At 41.5% G+C, this 18,454-nt stretch overlaps 1 long non-coding RNA gene across 2 annotated transcripts in view; it reads right to left on the bottom strand.

Moving 5' to 3' along the window:
- Positions 1 to 2,583: 2,583 nt before the first annotated feature.
- LOC310682543 overlaps positions 2,584 to 18,454 on the bottom strand; it is a 118,999-nt gene continuing 103,128 nt past the window's right edge. The window contains exons 2-4 of one of the 2 annotated variants that reach the window (XR_014513969.1): positions 7,141 to 8,095; positions 3,023 to 4,715; positions 2,584 to 2,646 (exon numbers count right to left, since the gene is read on the bottom strand). This is a non-coding gene — a long non-coding RNA (uncharacterized lncRNA). Of the gene's footprint in view, positions 2,647 to 3,022; positions 4,716 to 7,140; positions 8,159 to 18,454 lie in introns of those variants that run through there. The other variant, XR_014513970.1, reaches the window with a different exon arrangement.

Below are 18,454 nucleotides of genomic sequence, written 5' to 3'. Positions count from 1 at the left end.
AGGAGACAGTCTCACCATTGTCCACCACATCAAAGATCCTTTCAGTACCAAATACCTTTACTTTTGGAGATCTGGGCAAAAAGCAAAACACAGATGCTATGCATCAATGCCTGCATGAAAATAAATGCAGATGGAAGAAAAATCCTAGCATACAAAATAACTAGCCACACAATCCTATGCACATCTCATCAGAAGAAAACTCCTTTGTATCCAGTGAGGTTTTTGCATCAGGTAAGTGAGCACAGACTTGCAGACAGTGTTGAATTACCCCCACCCCCAAGCTACTACTTGGCAATTATCAGAGACAGGCTTTGAAGCGCTTAAATCTCTCTCCATTGATATCAGTGGGTCTTAAACTGTTCTTAATTTTGGTTGGTTTGTGGCTGGCATGTTCTAGTACAGGGGTCTGCAACCTTTAAGACAGAAAGAGCCAACAAATATATCTCCGGAGCCGCGATCTGACAGCGGGCGGGAAGGTGACGTCGGGACGGTGAGTGACTAATGCACGCACCGCCCCCATGCGACGTCACAGCCAGTACAGAGCCCGCCACAGTGGGGAGTGTTGGGGTGCACAATGCGCCTCCTCCCCTCGCTAGTATCCGCCTGGAGCCACGGCAAAGGTGTAAAAGAGCCACATTGCAGACCCCTGTTCTAGTAGATGCTGGGCGGGGGGGGGGGAATACTATATTTTAAAATGTGCAATCAATCCTCTTTTATACTCCATGTTTTTATAACAATATCCTTGTTAGCTGAAGAGGCAGCTAGAGGAGCGAGAGCTGGAGTCAAACCACATCCGGAAGGCCATTGGTTATTTCTTCCTGCAACAGAACCATAAGTTTCAGCACTGCATTCAAATTCTTGAATTAAAACCAAGGTTGAAACAGTCCCATTCACACTCTGTCACTCATACACACTTTTTTTTTTTGTAGTTCTCATAACTCATCCTGCAGAAATAATCCTTACTAATCCCTAAATTAGTTTGGTATTAGCAAGATTTGGTACACTTTTGCTTATGTCAGGCCTTAAAATTAATAGCATAACAAGTAAAATCTATGTAATTTAGGTATCTTCAGGCTTTTCAGATGCAAATCATTTTTAAACATTTACTATATATTTGCATGGTGGGTAGTGCTCCTGTTGTGACCCACTTTGGATCAAGTCATGACCCCCTAGTGGGTCCAGACCCACCAGCTTAAGATCACTAATGCAGTTGACGTATGTCACAGGTAGATCAACGTAATTTGCAACAAAATACTGGCCTACAAGCGGAAGATTTCCCGCTGCTGCATTGAAAGAGATGGTCAAACACCTTCAATTAGTTGTAAATCTAAAGCAGCTCTATACTAACATCACACCAGGGCTGGAAATACACCGCAGGTATTCTGTCAGAAAATCTGCCATGCCCAATGTCTACACAGCCAGGGAAGGGAAGATAAAGGCACAAATACAGAAAATACAAAAATGGCAGAAAATGAAGGACACACTCACAGCTTCTTTGGTATTGGTGCCAATGCCCACCAATCTGAGACTCTGTTGGTAATGATGCCCTCAACTCACAGACATGAGCATGCAAGCCCAATGCCCTTGTTTGCATCACCCCCCCCCCACACACACAGCTCCCAATGTTTCAGCTTAGAATTGCTGCTGTCTGTGGATCTCTCTGCTGTGCTCATTGTTGTCTGAGGTTTCAATGTAGTTGCTGTAAACCACCCTGGATTTTTTATTTTATTTTAAAATTATCTTTATTGAGTTTATAAACAAAGAAAATAAGAAGAAAGAAAATACAAATAGCAAAGAATTTCCCATAAAAAGGTAGAATTTAAGTTTACAAACTGCTCATATCTGTGTTCCAATTCAATTAATCGTTGCTACCTACATATAATTTAATATGCCCATATACAATGTAACAAACAGAAATAAAAAGGAATACTTCCGATTAAGTCCATAATACTATTCCTGCTGTAACCATTAGATCCATATACTGTCTTCCTACTTATATCCATTATTTAATTTCATCATTGTTTTTTGTATTAATACCATATATTGTTACTCATTCTTCTAGCGTCAGAAAGCCTCTACTATTGCAGTATCCCTGGAGATATTCTCTCACCATTTTCCACTCCTTGTCTACCTTCTTTTTTGAGGCTCCTCTCACTGGTTCCATTTTTTTCACTAACATTAGATATTCTACCATTTTAGCTTGCCATTCTATCTTGGTTGGAATTTTAACTGATGGAAGAGGGTTTTGAAATGAAATGAAATGAAATGAATAAACATGCTCCTTCATGGTGCTTTTCACTTTCCACCAACAGTTCTGCCCTATTTGGATTGTTCTGATGGACTATATTCATGGATGGATCTGGTCCCCATGAGCATTTTCCTGCTGGCGTATCAGGGAGCTCCGTTGGCCTATGTGCCTGGCATTCTGCTTACATAATAGGGATTCTTCAAAATCCCCGAACCCTTCAGCCTGCATAACTCTAGAACAGGATTGCTCCTTTAATCTAACTTGATTAGGCACAACGGTTGCCATAAAAAATAGTAATACTCCCAAGGCTTTCCCCCTCCCAATATATATATATATTTAATGGTAAATGCTCACTGAATTTTTTATATATCCAGGGAAAGAGTCGAGATTGAATAAAACTACTTTGTAAAGACAGGGGACGCGGGTGGCGCTGTGGGTAAAAGCCTCAGTGCCTAGGGCTTGCCGATCGAAAGGTCGGCGGTTCGAATCCCCGCGGCGGGGTGCGCTCCTGTCATTCGGTCCCAGCGCCTGCCAACCTAGCAGTTCGAAAGCACCCCTAAGTGCAAGTAGATAAATAGGGACCGCTTACTAGCGAGAAGGTAAACGGCATTCCGTGTGCTGCGCTGGCTCGCCAGATGCAGCTTGTCACGCTGGCCACGTGACCCGGAAGTGTCTGCGGACAGCGCTGGCCCCCGGCCTCTTAAGTGAGATGGGCGCACAACCCTAGAGTCTGTCAAGACTGGCCCGTACGGACAGGGGTACCTTTATCTTTACTTACTTTGTAAAGACACAGTAAAAGTGGAGCTTTGGGACTTTCTAGATGGCAATTTCACTTTAATGCTTTTCAGTCAAACCAGCCAATTTATTTGCTTCAGAACTCCAAACGTCTGTAGTGGGTACCCACAGAAATACACTTTCCATCTTTGGGAGCTGTCCCTCTCTTCTTTTGATATCAGCTTTATGCAACTTAGACGCAATGACTGATCCACACAATCTAACATCCTGTGGTCTCCAGGAGAGCATCCCTGGAACCACAGGAAGCACCAGATAAGCACCTTATGCCAGTGCTAGACCAATGGTCCATCTTGCTTGCTCAATATTGTCAGTACTATCCAGTCAGTACTGGAAGTGGCTCTCCAGGGTTTCAGGCAGGGGGCAATCCCAGCCCTACCTGAAGTTATCAGGGATTGAACCTAGGTCCTTCTACATGCACAGCAAATGGTCTGCTAAATGGGAAGCAGAAGGTGTCTATAGGTCTGCTTGCCCCAGGCACTCTGGGTGGCTTCCAGCATATGTAAAAACATAATAAAACATTAAACATTAAAAACATCTTTCTACAGGGCTGCCTTCAGATGTCTTCTAAAAGTCTTATAGTAGTTTATCTGTTTGACATCTGGCTGCGGGCGTTCCACAGGGCAGGCTTCACTACTGAGAAGGCCCTCTGCCGGGCTCCCTGTGACCTCACTTCTCACAGTGGGGGAACTGCCAGGAGGCCCTTGGTGCTGGATCTCTGTGTCCAGGCTGAATGCTGTAGGCAGAGACGCTCCTTCAGGTATACAGCACTGAGGCCATTTAAGGCTTTAAAGGTCAGTACCAGCACTTTGAATTGTGCTCGGAAATGTACTGGGAGCCAAAGTAGGTCTTTCAGGACCAGTGTTCTATATGGTCCCAGCGGCCACTCCCAGTCACCAGTCTGGCTGCCGCATTCTGGATTAGTTGTAGTCACCTTCAAAGGTAGCCCCACGCAGTAGTAGCCCAAGTGGGAGATAACCAAGGCAAATTCATCAGACCCCCCAGTTCTATTTTGAATTCCATACCTCACCTTCAACTGGTTGGGGTTCTTTTTCTTGTTTACATTTTATACTTGCTACTGCTGATTTCTATCTATTTATGGTTTGTATAGTTGTTGTTGTGTTGTTTTTCTTGTACGAGTTTATCGTTCATTTTATATGTATCTTTATATTTATTTTATATTTTGCCTTGGGCCATATTTAATTGGAAAAGGCAGCTGATAAATGCCTATGTTGAAATTCCCTCCACTGCACAGTTATTAAAGGGAAGAATCTCTTTCCTTGGCTGCACCCAGTGACCCTCCATAAAATGCTTCCACTTGTTTACCCCCCAAGGTATTAATATATTGATTTCACCTACCTGTAAAAAACATTATGGATCTCCAGTCCTCCAATCACTTCAGTGCATGTTATTTCCTGTGCTGACAAGGATTTATCGAAATACCAGTTTGACTGCTCTTTCTGCTACAGAAGGAATGCTTCACTCCAGATGCTATTCACTATTTTTAGACACACCAGTGTGGGTGGGTTGGGGTGGCAGGAGATTTTTCAGTGCTGAGCCATTTCTTAATAATATATTGGGGCGGGGGCAGAGAGTTAAATAATTAGTATTGAACGATATTGTTCTCCTTTGTACATTTTAGAAAACAGAGTAGAAAAAATAATAAAGAGTGTAACTACATTTTGGTAATATATTTCTTTTTTTTTTTTTTAAATAATTTTTATTAATTTACAACAAAATATAACAAACAAATAAAATATAATTCACATTTCATATTTCAGTCTCTTAGTTCTTAATTTTGACTTCCCTCAGCTTTTCCGCAAATCTTTCGTGGCCATATTTAAATTTTCGCATTTCCTTTTTTACCCATTGCCATTAAATATATTTTTCCTTCACCTTCCTTTAGACAATGTCTCTCAAATATTCACAGTGCTCTTTTAAAACCTCCTAGCGTTATTTGTCCATCACTTAGGCTCTCCAGATATTTAACAAATTTCCCCCAGTTTTCTGTAAACTTTTGGTCTCTTAGGTACCTAATCTTTCCAGTCATCTTATCCAGTTCAGCATAGTCTAACAACTTAAACCTCCATTCTTCGAGTGTCGGTATTTCTTGTTGTTTCCACCTCTGCGCCAGTAGCATTCTTGCTGCAGTCACTGCATATTGAAAAAATTTACTGTCCTTTCTCTTAATTTCTTTTCCTAAAATGCCGAGCAGAAAGATCTCTGGTTTCTTTGTAAAAGTATACTTCAAAATCTTCTTCAATTCATTATATATCAGTTCCCAGAATTCTTTCACTCTCTTACATTCCCACCACATATGATAGAAAGAGCCCACATTTTCTTTACATTTCCAACACTTATTACAAGTCTTATACATTTTTGCCAGTTTTACCGGTGTAATATACCACCTGTAAAACATTTTCATCACATTCTCTTTCAGTGACATGCATGCAGTAAATTTTAAATTCTCTTTCCATAATTTTTCCCACTCTACCAATTGTATATTGTAACCAAAGTCTCTGGCCCAATGAATCATAACCGACTTTACCTCTTCATCTTTTAAATTCCATTCTAACAGCAGATTATACATTTTTGAGAGGGTTTTAACCTCCTTATTGACTATTTCAGACTGAAATGTCGAGTCTTTATCTGTATAACCCCATTCTCTTGCATCTTTCCTAAACATTTCATTCACCTGATAGTAATGCAACCAATCATAAACATATTTTTTAACTTGTTCATATGGTTTCATCTTCCATTTTCCTCCTTCTTTCATTAGCAATTGGCTATATGTCGCCCAATCACCTCTCATATTGGTTCTTTTGACACTCATAACCTCTAATGGTGATAACCAGTGTGGTACTTTAGGTTCTAATAGGTTTTTATACCTATCCCAGACTTCTATTAATGGGCCTCGGAAGATGTGGTCTCCAAAACCTTTATGTATTTTTTTCTTATCCTTCCACAAATACGCATGCCAACCAAATCTATTATCATAACCTTCTAGATCTAACAGTTCCTTATTCTCTAATTTTATCCACTCTTTCAACCAGCAAAGACATGATGCCTCGTAGTATAGTTTCAGATCCGGCAGGGCAAAGCCTCCTCTTTGTCTTATATCTGTTAGAAGTTTATATTGTATTCTCGGCTTTTTGCCCTGCCATATATATCTTGAGATCATTCTTTGCCATTCTTTAAATAGGCTAATCCCCTTAATTATGGGGATAGTCTGGAACAAAAATAACATTCTTGGCAACACGTTCATTTTAATTATGGAAATTCTTCCCCAGAATGAGAATTTCATTCTTCCCCACACTTCCAGGTCCTTCTTAATTGCATTTCACACTGGTACATAGTTGTTTTGAAATAAGTCAATATTTTTCGGAGTTAGCCATATTCCCAGATATTTCACCTTTTTAACCGCCTCTATCTCCAGTTGTTGTTGCATTATTTCGATTCCACTTTGGTCCATATTCTTTACAATCACTTTGGTTTTTTTCTTATTTAGTTTGAAGCCTGCCACTTCTCCAAACTTGTCCATCTCCTCTACCACCTCCTTGGCCGTAGTTGTTGGCTCTTCTATTGTTACCACCAGGTCATCTGCAAATGCTTTGATTTTATATTCATTTTGCCCAATCGTTACCCCTTTTATGTTTTCATTTTGTCTTATCGAATTCAGAAGAACTTCTAACACCGTTATGAATAATAGTGGCGAAAGTGGGCATCCTTGTCTTGTTCCTTTAGAGATTTTCAATTCTTCTGTAATAACATTATTTATTATAAGTTTAGCTCTTTGTTCTGTGTAAATTGCCTTTATTCCATTGAAGAAATCTTCACCAATTTCCATATGTTCCAAATTTCTCAACATAAAGTCCCAAGCTATATTATCGAATGCTTTCTCTGCATCCACAAACATCATCATAGCTTGTTTATCAATCCTGACAGACAGATATTCCATTAAGTTGATTACATTTCTTATATTATCTTTCATCTGTCTGCCTGGAAGGAAACCAGCTTGGTCTTTGTGGATGTAGTCTCGTAATATTCTTTTCAGTCTTTTCGCAAGTATCCCTGCAAATATCTTATAGTCTGTATTCAACAATGATTTTGGTAATATATTTCATAAGGTAGCATTTTTTATTAAAGAAGAACAACACACTAAAACCTACTGGGGCTAATATCTTGTTTAATCTCAATCTTTGTGTTACATTTATTTCATTTATTTCAATTGGTACAGTCATTTCAGTGGGTCTACTACTCTGAATATGATTTACTCAGATACTACCCACCAGCAGGGCAGAATTCACCTAATGAGTCCCATCACTGGAAACCCGCAAAACAACTTCTGTTTGTGCCATGGTGTTTTCCCCCTCCTCCTGAAGTGGGCACCCCCACCGCCTGAAATTGCTTTGTGTATGAGGGAAGGAAGAGGGAGGATTGTTCCATCTGGCAAGCTGAAATGTGTGTGCTGACAAAATGATTGGCACATTGCACTGTTAAATTCTTCCCACACTTTCAAGCAAAGCTTATGTATAGAAATTAAGGACATGTCCTTTCTATATGAATAATCTACTAGCTGATGGGATACAGCAAGGGAAGGGAACCTCAGGCAAAGGAGTCAAATTCAGCTTCACTATCCAGTCATTGGGACACACTCTGCACCCTTCTCAAATGCTTTTGCCTCACTAGAATGTGACCAGAATGCCTCTTGTCTGCCAGGGTAGAGGTGTGCACACAGAAACCTACGAATTTTGTGTGGTTGGAATGTAGTCTACTAAGCAAAGTAAAAAAAATTATTGCCCCACCTACCTTTGCCTTTGGCCCCGCCCACTATTGGCATGCAGCTCCCAGAAACTTCCTCTTGGCCTGAAAAAGGTTCCAATTATTATTAGTAGTAGTAGTAGGAGGAGTAGGAGTAGTATTTCTCCCAAAGGAGTCAAGAGTGGCAAATCTCTTAAAACAATTCCACTACAGATACAGATTGGGAAAGATCTATACTCAAAAGATTTGCTGGAAGAGAAAGGTCATCAGTAAGTGCCGAAAATACAGTGGTACCTCGGATTAAGAACTTAATTCGTTCTGTAGGTCTGTTCTTAACCTGAAACTGTTCTTAACCTGAGGTACCAGGTTTAGCTAATGGCCAATGTCACCATGCCACCGCCACATGATTTCTGTTCTCATCCTGAAGCAAAGTTCTTAACCTGAGGTACTATTTTTGGGTTAGCGGAGTCTGTAACCTGAAGCGTTTGTAACCCAAGGTACCACTGTACATGTGCTAATATTTAACAGGAGTGAACTCCAAAGGGAAGGTGTCAGAACACCAGAGGCCTGATTCCTATATTGTGTGGAATGGCAATAAGATGGTGCCTGCAGGCGGTCCTCAGTGATCGATGAGGTATAGAAGGGGTCAGACACTCTATTTCAGGTATAGGATTTGGCAGAAGCCAGGCACACCGCTGCCAGGACAGATACATCCCTGGAAATCTCCCCTTCTCCAAGCTAACCACATCCAACCCACAGATGAATCGCTTTTTCATTGTTCTGCAGGCAATGCAGTTCCACTGGCAGAGTATTACACCAGCCGAACTCTGGAGAGAGGGCCCTCCATCTAGCATGCCAGTGACCTGCCTCAAGTTCTGCTGGCATAGCAGAGCTATTACTGCTCTTGAAACCACCTCAGCCAGCAGAAATTGAGCAGAAGATTGCGCCCTTGATGAAGCAAATAATTTCTCAAAATTATGCTGCATATTTTGAAAGGGAATGATATGGGGATTTGATATGCTGCACTTTACCCAATTGCACACACTCCCCCCCTAATAATAAAGTAGAGTCACAGTGGTACAAATGCAATCAATCAGTTGCAAGTGTAAGAAATGCAATTAATTACTTCAATAATAACAACCAAATTTTTACTGAGTCTGCTGGGCTTCATTTCCAGCTCTATAAATCACTAGGACATCTCACACACATGCTGAATAAAAGAGATTAATCCATTTTGATAAATGTGCTAAAAGCAGGCCCCCCAGTTTTAAACAACGAACGTGTCAAAGAATTAGCAGGCTTTGGGAAACAACTGGGATCCATAAATTTTTGTTCAGATCTATCTCTGCAATCAGAGCTTTTACTTTCTCTATTTCTCGTGATATAAAGAAGCTTGAATTTTCAGGATTCCAACAAAATCCTTACACCTTGGGTGGTGCTGAAGCTTTTTGCAGGATAAGTACCTCTGAAAATGGATTCAATACCTTGCAGGTGAGTGCCTTAGAGGACATATGGCATAAGACAGGCACCCCCAAACTCAGCCCTCCAGATGTTTTGGGACTACAACTCCCCTCATCCCTAGCTAAAGGACCAGTGGTCAGGGATGATGGGAACTGTAGCCCCCAAACATCTGGAGGGCTGAGTTTGGGGATGCCTGGCATAAGATAAGCTATAGTACTTATATAGGATTCAAAGGGCAAGATGGGCAGGCTGAAGTGCTAGAGAGGTTTATGGCTGACTAGCAGGTGAAAGTCAATTCCATATGAGCGGATCGTGAGAAAAAGACAAGGGTAGGCAAGGCTGGCCCAAGACATTTTGGCAACTGAGGCAATCAAAAAAATGGTGCCAGGGAAAAGGGGTGCGTGAAGACCTACATCAGGATCAGGCAAGGAATAAAAATCTACACTGAAAACAGCCTTCTCTACTTGGCCAGAAGAGAAGACCTAAAGCATGGTGAGGACTCTATATATGCAATTATTTGCACTGGATTCACACCACCTTATATTTTGGAGTTAAGTTGTAGCATTGTTGGAAAGTCTGCATTTGTCTGGAGGGTTTAGGAAATGAACAACTGTTGTCACTTGTGGGTTCCAGATAAGGACTTGCTGAAACACATTCTGTGTTTCACAAAGAACATCACTCACTTCCTGCAATCTCCCTTTCAATGATTGGGAGGAGGCTGCAAAAAGGGGCAAAATGATCATTCAGAGTGAGGGCAGGATGTGTTGCTATCCCTCTGCTCTAGCTTTGTAATGCAATCACATATACTTATCCTGGTTTCATGATGTCACAAAGTCCAATCTCATTGGCTGTTTGATGTAGTGAGCCCTCGGATTGCCTCTAGAAGAAGCACTTTTTTGCTTTGTTTCAAAAGAAAAAAATGGCACTAAAGCTGCAGTTCAGCTGCAAATAGCAACATGGAAAGAAAGAAAGAAAGAAAGAAAGAAAAAGAAAGAAAGAAAGAAAGAAAGAAAGAAAGAAAGAAAGAAAGAAAGAAAGAGAAAGAAAGCAAGCAGCAGGAGTAGATCTACTTAATTTCCTGAATTCTCACTGGTTAAAAGCCCAGCCATTTTTCAAACAAAAGCTGTATCTAGGTGACCCATTTTTCCACCACTGCAAAAATACTTTAAAAGGTTTTTCTGGGAGCCCACGCAAAGGAGAAAAACTGGGTCTTTTTAATTTCCTGGTGGATAGAATGCCATTGGTAGAATCCCTTACTGAACTGTTTGCAAATGCCACTGCTTTATAGAGAAGTATCAAAGTCGAGTCGTGCAGAGATGAGTTATGTGACTCATTCAGACTTCTTTAAATGAAAGAAAAGAAACCAAGTGAAAGCCATTTCCTTCCCCATTTCCTTCCCAAGTGTGTCCCCTTGTCAAACAGTACACATATTCTTTCCCCCCAGTCCTGAAATATTTCTCTACTCTCTTGACACAATGCATTTCAAATGTGAGGAGGAGCTACATCGATGTTCTAACGCCCTGACTATTCCATCTTATCTATGGGGTGAGCAGTATGATTGTCGTCTGAAGGTCCTAACAAGCGCAGTTTTAAATTGCAACCTTTTCTTCTACTTGCCACAATGCTTGTCAGTGGATTAGATTAATGTGAAGTCATTTCCTGTTCTCATTACTGCCTTTGTTAGGGGAATGAAGTACCTGAATCTTAATTCCCCCAAGCATTGTCAGAAATGGACTGGTGGTCTCGCTTTTTTCATATTTCAAAGCTTGATTGAAATAACCCCATCATTCTTTTTCTTTTTTTGACAAGGAACAGAGCGGCTACCGTGTTAAAATCATTTACTTCAACAGTCTCTCTTACTGCAGTACATTTGTTATGCTAAGTGTGAGGCCTTGCCAGTTGATTGGCTTATTGTAAGGTGAATGTGCAGTCCTTATGTGATTATTTCAGGGGATCCAAACCATGTTATATTCTGATACAGTGAATTCATGTGTGCTATGCTGGAAATGGACCTCTTTCTTCAGCAGGGTGAGGGGTGGGTGGGTGAGAATCACACAACCTGACTGAAGTGGTAACAAAGGGGACTTTTTTTGACATCAGGTGACCCTTAGGAGTAAAGCCTTAAATTCTCCTTCATGGTGGATGGGTTAAAAGGGTGGTGCAAGGAGGCCCTGTGAACTGGCTAAATTCTTACACAGTTTGGAGTCAGGGGATATCTATTTGTAATAGCAGAGGATTCTCTTTCAACTTTTTCATTTCTTTTAAAAACTGGTTTTGCTGCTGTGGTAAAGCAATGGAAGCAATTTACCTCCTATCCACAGCCATTTCCCATTGAAATCAATGGGATACATCAGCCTTTTGTTATTACTCCATCCTATGCTCAAGTTGTAGATATGTGTGAATAAAACCATATACAGTTGTACCTTGGAAGCCGAACAGAATCCGTTCCAGAAGTCCGTTCGACTTCCAAAATGTTCAAAAACTAAAGCGTAGGAAGTTTGGGTTCCAAAGAACGTTTGCAAACCAGAACACTCACTTCTGGGTTTGCGACATTTGGGAACTAAGCTGTTCGACTTTCTGAAGGAATGGGTTTCCCAAACCCCAAAACTGACTGTGCAGGCAGTTTTTAAACTGCACCAAAATCCCCATTTCTCCTTAGCTAAAATGCATAAACTTTAGCCGTTGAGCAAATGCAAAACAAGAACACAGCTCTCTCCCTTATCAGTTTGACGACAAGACTGGCCTTGACTTTACCAGTAGAACAGACACAGACATATCTTATGTCCTGACCACAAATGACACAGAGACCCAAGTCTGGGACTAACGCCAGAGCATGTTCTCGGAAGTAGTGACCTCTTGCTCCAAGATAGGAGTAGGAACAGGAATATCCTTATATGGTCAGAAGTACAGGAAGGAAGATCCTTTTATGGTTGAGAGTACCAGAGCAGGAACATATGTGATGTCAACCTGTGTACGTACGCCGACGTGGTTGGGCTCCTAGGGGAGGAGTGAGAGGGTGCCTGGAGGATATATAAACTGCACGAAACCTGTCATTTCTTTGGACTTGCTGTGGACTTGATCACGCAAGTGCCTTCTGCTATCCGGAGAGCAGAATAAACTCTTTCTTTGAATCAACCTCAGGTGTCGTTTGACTTCCTTCCTCCTGTCCCGGAGCAACGCAGACCCAATGGGTGAATTCCAATAAGGCTACATTTCAAGGTACAAAAGATATCACAGACTCCATTTCCCTTCATTCCAAGGAAACTGAATGCTGAGTCAGTGCTGGAAGTCCTGGGGTCTCTTGCTACTCGGAGATTCAGGTGTGCATAATAATTTTAACATATTCTTGGCAATGCTGGATATTGCTTTATGAACAATAATTTTAGGAAGTTTCAGCATTAAGTAAAGAAGAATGACTAGGCATCACACATCTTCCAGACAGCCTTTGGGTTTGCTAGGTACCTTTATCGAACTGGAAAAATGAGTGGTGGCAGTCACATAGAATTGTGCCATTGTGAAAGCTGCATATTATTCTTTCTCTGTCCTTGTGCATGACATGTCACTCCAAGACAAAATCATGTTTCATAAGTCACTTGGCTGAGTTAGATCAGTGCCAAGACCACTGACACATAGAGGCAGTCAGATTTTTAACTCATCCGAAACAGCTGCAGTTTGCAAGAATCACAAAATTCTGAGGTGATGCTATGTTTATTAAGCACATCCTTGTTATCTCATTATAGCAAATAAGCTGCTAAGTACTTACAAGCTGCTTCCCTTTTAGATACACAGCAAGTAAGAAGATGTAATCGGAGGTGTAGACGTATCGATCCGTTTCCGTTACTCTACAGAAAATTGCTTTAGGCTAAATGCCAGCGTAGTTTAACCAGCTGCTCTTTTTCCTCATACAGATTGATCTGAGACCTTTCCTCTCACAGTAACGCTGTCAATATGGAATTGATTCAGAACTCTTGCAATCCAATCTAAATTGGAGGAAGGATTATAAAGGGGACAAAAAGAGATTTTGTTCAGGATTCTAAATTAAAGTTATGCAAATGAACCCTTCACAAATGTGCTAATGACTTACATGCAAGCTTTAATAAAGCCAGAAGCCAATTTTAAACTCATTTTTTCTCCCCCCCGACGTTCACTAAATTCTGTGCCTAATTATTAATGAACTAAGGTGTTCAGTCTTCACTAGGCCTGATATTATGAATTATTTTCAATTCATGTTATTCATGAAATGGCTTAGAATGTTTAGTGCGAATTAAGCCCAAGTTGCTTTTGGGTGTTTGTAAGAATACAGTAGAGTCCTGTGCATGCTTACCTAGGGCCAAACTGAATGAGGTGGAATCCACACAATTAGTAACAATATGACTCCCTTTTTAAAAAAGCAAATAGCAGGCATGGTGAGGGTAATCTGAATCAGGACTCTGACATTGGCGTAGACTGCAGTGGTGTCCAAACTTTTTTCAAAGAGGGCCAGATTTGATGCAGTGAAGAGCCATGAGGGCCAACCAAAGTTGTTGACCTTTTTTAAGGATTGAAGTTGTTGAGGTTTTTTTTTAGGATTTTACCCCAGGAAATAAACTGCCACAGGGGCCGGATTAAACCGAACGGTGGGCTGGATTAGGCCCCCGAATCGGACTTTGGACATGCCTGGTGTAGAGAGCTTTAACTCTTTCCCTCCACTGGGATCCCAATCCAGTTCTCCTCTACCTCCCCACTATTTACATTATTAAAAACACTTCCATGTGCATGGTAACACTTGATTAAATGTAAGGGGATTTATTTTAGAATCAATCAAAATGCATTTTAGTGTGCGCTCTCTCTCTCTCTCCAGTGTTCACCATCAATCATGTCAAGACAGAAAAGCTTGGAATATACAAGGCGTGAATGTACAATGCACTGTGATCACTGATAACAAAGGTAGCAGCTAATGGAACGGCATTTCCCCAGGAAGTATATTAGCTATTGGTAAATTGGTCCCATTATCAATATATGGGTGAATGGCTTGATGTGTTTTGTAAAACATTATAAAAAGAACACTTTTACCTTCTTCTTAGTGCTTCTCAGTAGTCCCTTTGTCAATAACAAGCACTTATTGATGCTAAACCCCATCCCAGTTAATTTACTTTATGAATATCACTGTCCAACATTGCTACAGTATTATAACCAGGACTGTAGGTATTCTACATGTCTCCCATTTTCACTGACCAAGTGTTGACACTTGTATCTACCATGGCATTTGGGGTTTTTTCTTTCATGCTCTGCATTAATTATTAGAAATATGCTGTTTCTAGCCATCTAAGAAATGAGCTTGGAAACACAAAGGAAAGCATAGGTCAATCCAGAAATCATGCATGTAAATTTTGACATGCTTTTGGATATATCCAGTATTCAAGTCCAAAATAGCACTTTGTTAGTGTTGCTTTATAATATTTCAGAGTAACAACTGTAGCCATGATCAGGAATTATGACTGAACAGGAAATACTAATCCATGCTGGGGACACGAGGCCATGAATGCTGGTCCCAACCCCACCTGATCAGTACCAGAGCTCCCTGTGCCCCAAATCTTTGAGTAACGTTCCACTGGAGTAATAATTTATTATCCATTTCCACTAGTGGGTACGTTTGTATAGTTTTCTCTGCAGCCCACGTGGTTGTCTTGAAATAGGTGATGATCAGAGGGAGGTGAAACTGAGAGTGATGTAGTAATGGAGAGATGAATCAGTTAAGCAATTAAAAAGATAATTAGGATTGCAGCCTATTGTTTTATGAGAGAAAGATGTCAAACTGACAAGCTGCAGTGCAGAATGCCCCCAAATAAATAGCTGGAATCAACCAGACAAGCGTTTCCAAAATTAGATCTAGCCCTTCCTTAGAGGTGGCTGACCCTCTTGGTAATTGTACATGGAATTATTGAGGTTGCTACTACCCATCGTTTTCAGGCTTAATAGGGCATTTCATGATGTATCTGCAGCTGCGCCATGCTTGCTTAGTCTGTACAATCAGACAATTTCTCATCACATGCTGTAAATTCCCTGTTACATTTCATAAGCAGCTTCTCTGCCCTCTCCCCCAGATGATGTGGTCTCCTGCATCTGACACAGACCGGTGGCTCCAAATGCTTGCTGTTTTCAGCTGGGATTCAATCGCATACCAGCAAATTCAGGTTGCACAATTGATTGGGAGGTAGTGTGCAGCAAACACGCCTCCCCAGAAGATCAGACTTTTTGCAATAAGGAAAGTGGCTCTACATCATCTAATCTCCCTGCCAACAAATCAGAATGAATAAACAGGTCATCTGGAAGCAACCTGGGTTGCTTTTCCTTTCTCTCTCTCATCTGATATGATTGTGTCATCCTTTAAGTGAATGAGAGAGGCTGCTGTCAAGAGCCACCTTGATAGGCTTTTAGAATGGTCAGATACACCTCCCACTGATAGATACCACTCCTAAGAATGGACTGCTGTTAGCCACTTCCTTTCCCTTTAGGAAAAACAAATAATATATGAGGTGGCTGGCTATCAAGCGGGCCTCACAGTTGTGTAAGTTTCATACATAAGCAATGCCTTCAATTTTAAAAGAATCAATCTGGCCACAATGATGCATAGATTACATGAGAACTGGAGCAGCATGTCACAGGAGGACTGCAACTGGATCCTTGAATACAGAACTCCAGCATGAAAAGATCTTCACCAGTTTCCAGTTTGCTTTTGGTCCCAATTAAGAGTGCTGGTTTCGATCTTTTAAATCACTAAGTGGCTGGGAAGGGCCAGCTTCTGCCCTATGAACGTCCCTATTCATTGAGATCATTTCCTGAGACCCTTTTTCAAATACCCCCACTTGCAGGGAGAAGGCAGGTGGCCTTTCTGTGGTGCCATTCTGGTTATGGAACTCTTAGTCTCTAGACATAATTGTTTCTAAACCTGATGGAGTCTTTAGTAGAAGGCTTGGGCCATGAAAAACAGGCAAAAGCCAACTTCTTGACCGGGATCAATCCTTTATAAGCCTCTCTTCCACACCCTCCTGGAGGGTCTTAGATGAGTCACTTTTCCTCAATTTATTTTACCAATAATCTTCAGGTGTTTCTTAGTGGCCTTAACACTCTGCAACATACCAAGGTGCCTTTGTCCAAAATTTATTTTATTTAATATTTATTACATTAGCTGTGATTCCTGCATGGGGGGGGGGGGTTGGCCAAATCACCCTTTGGGTTCCCTCCAACTCTCTGATTCTATTATTTATTCCCCACTTTTCCACCAAGGAGTTCAGGATGGCTCTCTGTCTCTCAATTTTATCCTCACAACAACCCTGTGAGCTTGGTTAGGCTGAGAGGCAGTGACTGGCCTGAGGTCACCTAGTGACCTAAGTGGGAACTAGAACCCCGGCTAGAACCCCTGGTCCAGCAATCTAACCACTATGCTACACTGCTTCAATGTCCTGCAGCATTTTCACTTACCAAGAGGCTCTCGCGACCCCAAGTATCCAACAGGGGAAAGGTTCTCCTCCTCTGCAGGAGAAGGATGAATCCTCAACCTGTTTTCTAGGCTTCCATCGCTGGGACCTTCATAGTGCTGTATTCCTCTCATCCCAGATGATGCTTCAGCTCTCCTCAAACATGTCATTGATTGCTCGTCTTTCAGGTCTAAACCTCCACTGCAGCCATCTCTCACTAAATCCTTTGGACCCCCTAAAGCCTTTTCCTGGAATCATATTTACTATTGGAGCTAGCCTGGAGAAACCATTTAACTCTCCCACTCTTTTAGATGTTCTGCTGAGTGCAATAATGAGGGTATTATTACTCCATCACTCAAGAACTCAAGGATAGTAGTTCTGGTTCAGACCAATGGCCTCATCTATCTTAATAATCAGTCCAAGCAGTTTTAGAAGGAGTGTGCAGTGGCTCCTTGAGTTTGTTGTTAAGAGTGTCCCTAAATGTCAGAGTTAACTTCCTCCCTCCTGACATTTTTCCTGAGCAATTTCATCTATTATTATCCCCTGCTAACATTCCCTATGGTCCACCCACACCATTCCACTGTATCCTCTGTGAATTTTATTTGGAACTTGGGGCCAACAGTAATTGACCTACCCAGTTATATAATTTCTTTAATACCGGCAACAATGTGCAGGATGTTTACAGTTGCGAGTTAGCAGCTGTACTCTTAATGAACTCAAATCATTTCAATATAAATCTCGACTGTCTTGAGACAGTGGGCTGGAAAGCCCTGTTGCAACAGATAAATGGATACTCCAGCCTTAGCTCTGAGGCTTGATTGGATCCTGCTGCTCTTGAGAGATGACAACATGCTTGCTTCATGCTGAGGTTCATACAAAACATTCTCAAGCAAACCACAATGTATAATTGATAGAGACCAAGAACATTTTTCTTCCAGAATGTTCAAACCACAGTCTTTCTCTTTCAGCCATGGGGAGGGAAAACCCTGTCAGTAGCTAAACAGCAACTCCAAAAGTTCCAGACACATCACTAATGGTGGAAGAGGCCCTTTATCAGTGGGGTACCTCCTGCAGGTGCCCCACTCCGACTAGACATGAGGCAGGTGGCTATCCCCAGACAAGGGCTACTTGGTGGAGATGTCCCACTTATGGTACGCTCTCCCTAAATAGGGTTTTCTGCTGCCTTCCTTGTTATTTACTGTGGTACCTCGGGTTAAGTACTTAATTCGTTCCGGAGGTCCGTTCTTAACCTGAAACTGTTCTTAACCTGAAACACCACTTTAGCTAATGGGGCCTCCTGCTGCTGCTGCACTGCCGGAGCCCGATTTCCATTCTTATCCTGAAGCAAAGTTCTTAACCTGAAGCACTATTTCTGGGTTAGTGGAGTCTGTAACCTGAAGCGTATGTAACCTGAAGTGTATGTAACCCGAGGTACCACTGTATTCCCTTCATTCATATCCATTCCCATTTCCTCTAGGGAGCTTACAAAGGTGTACATGGCTCTTCCCCTCCCCATATTATCGTCATAACTCTGTAAGCGACTTAAAGCAACACAAGTGAGCTTCATAGCTGAGGGGGTCTCCCAGGTCCTAGTCCAGCACTCTAACCGCTACACCTCACTGGCTGTTATTATCCTTTTGGTGCCCAACAAACACTTCATTAGTTTCCTGGGTATTTCTGCTGGCCATGTTGTTGTACTGCTTTAATGATTTTGTGGCTTTTAGTTTATTAGCAT

This window comes from Podarcis tiliguerta (genome assembly GCF_965153285.1).
Source record: "Podarcis tiliguerta genome assembly, chromosome: 7".
Classification (NCBI taxonomy): domain Eukaryota; kingdom Metazoa; phylum Chordata; class Lepidosauria; order Squamata; family Lacertidae; genus Podarcis; species Podarcis tiliguerta.
The sequence above is the reverse complement of the archived record's forward strand: the minus strand, read 5'-3'. Positions and strand labels throughout refer to the sequence as shown.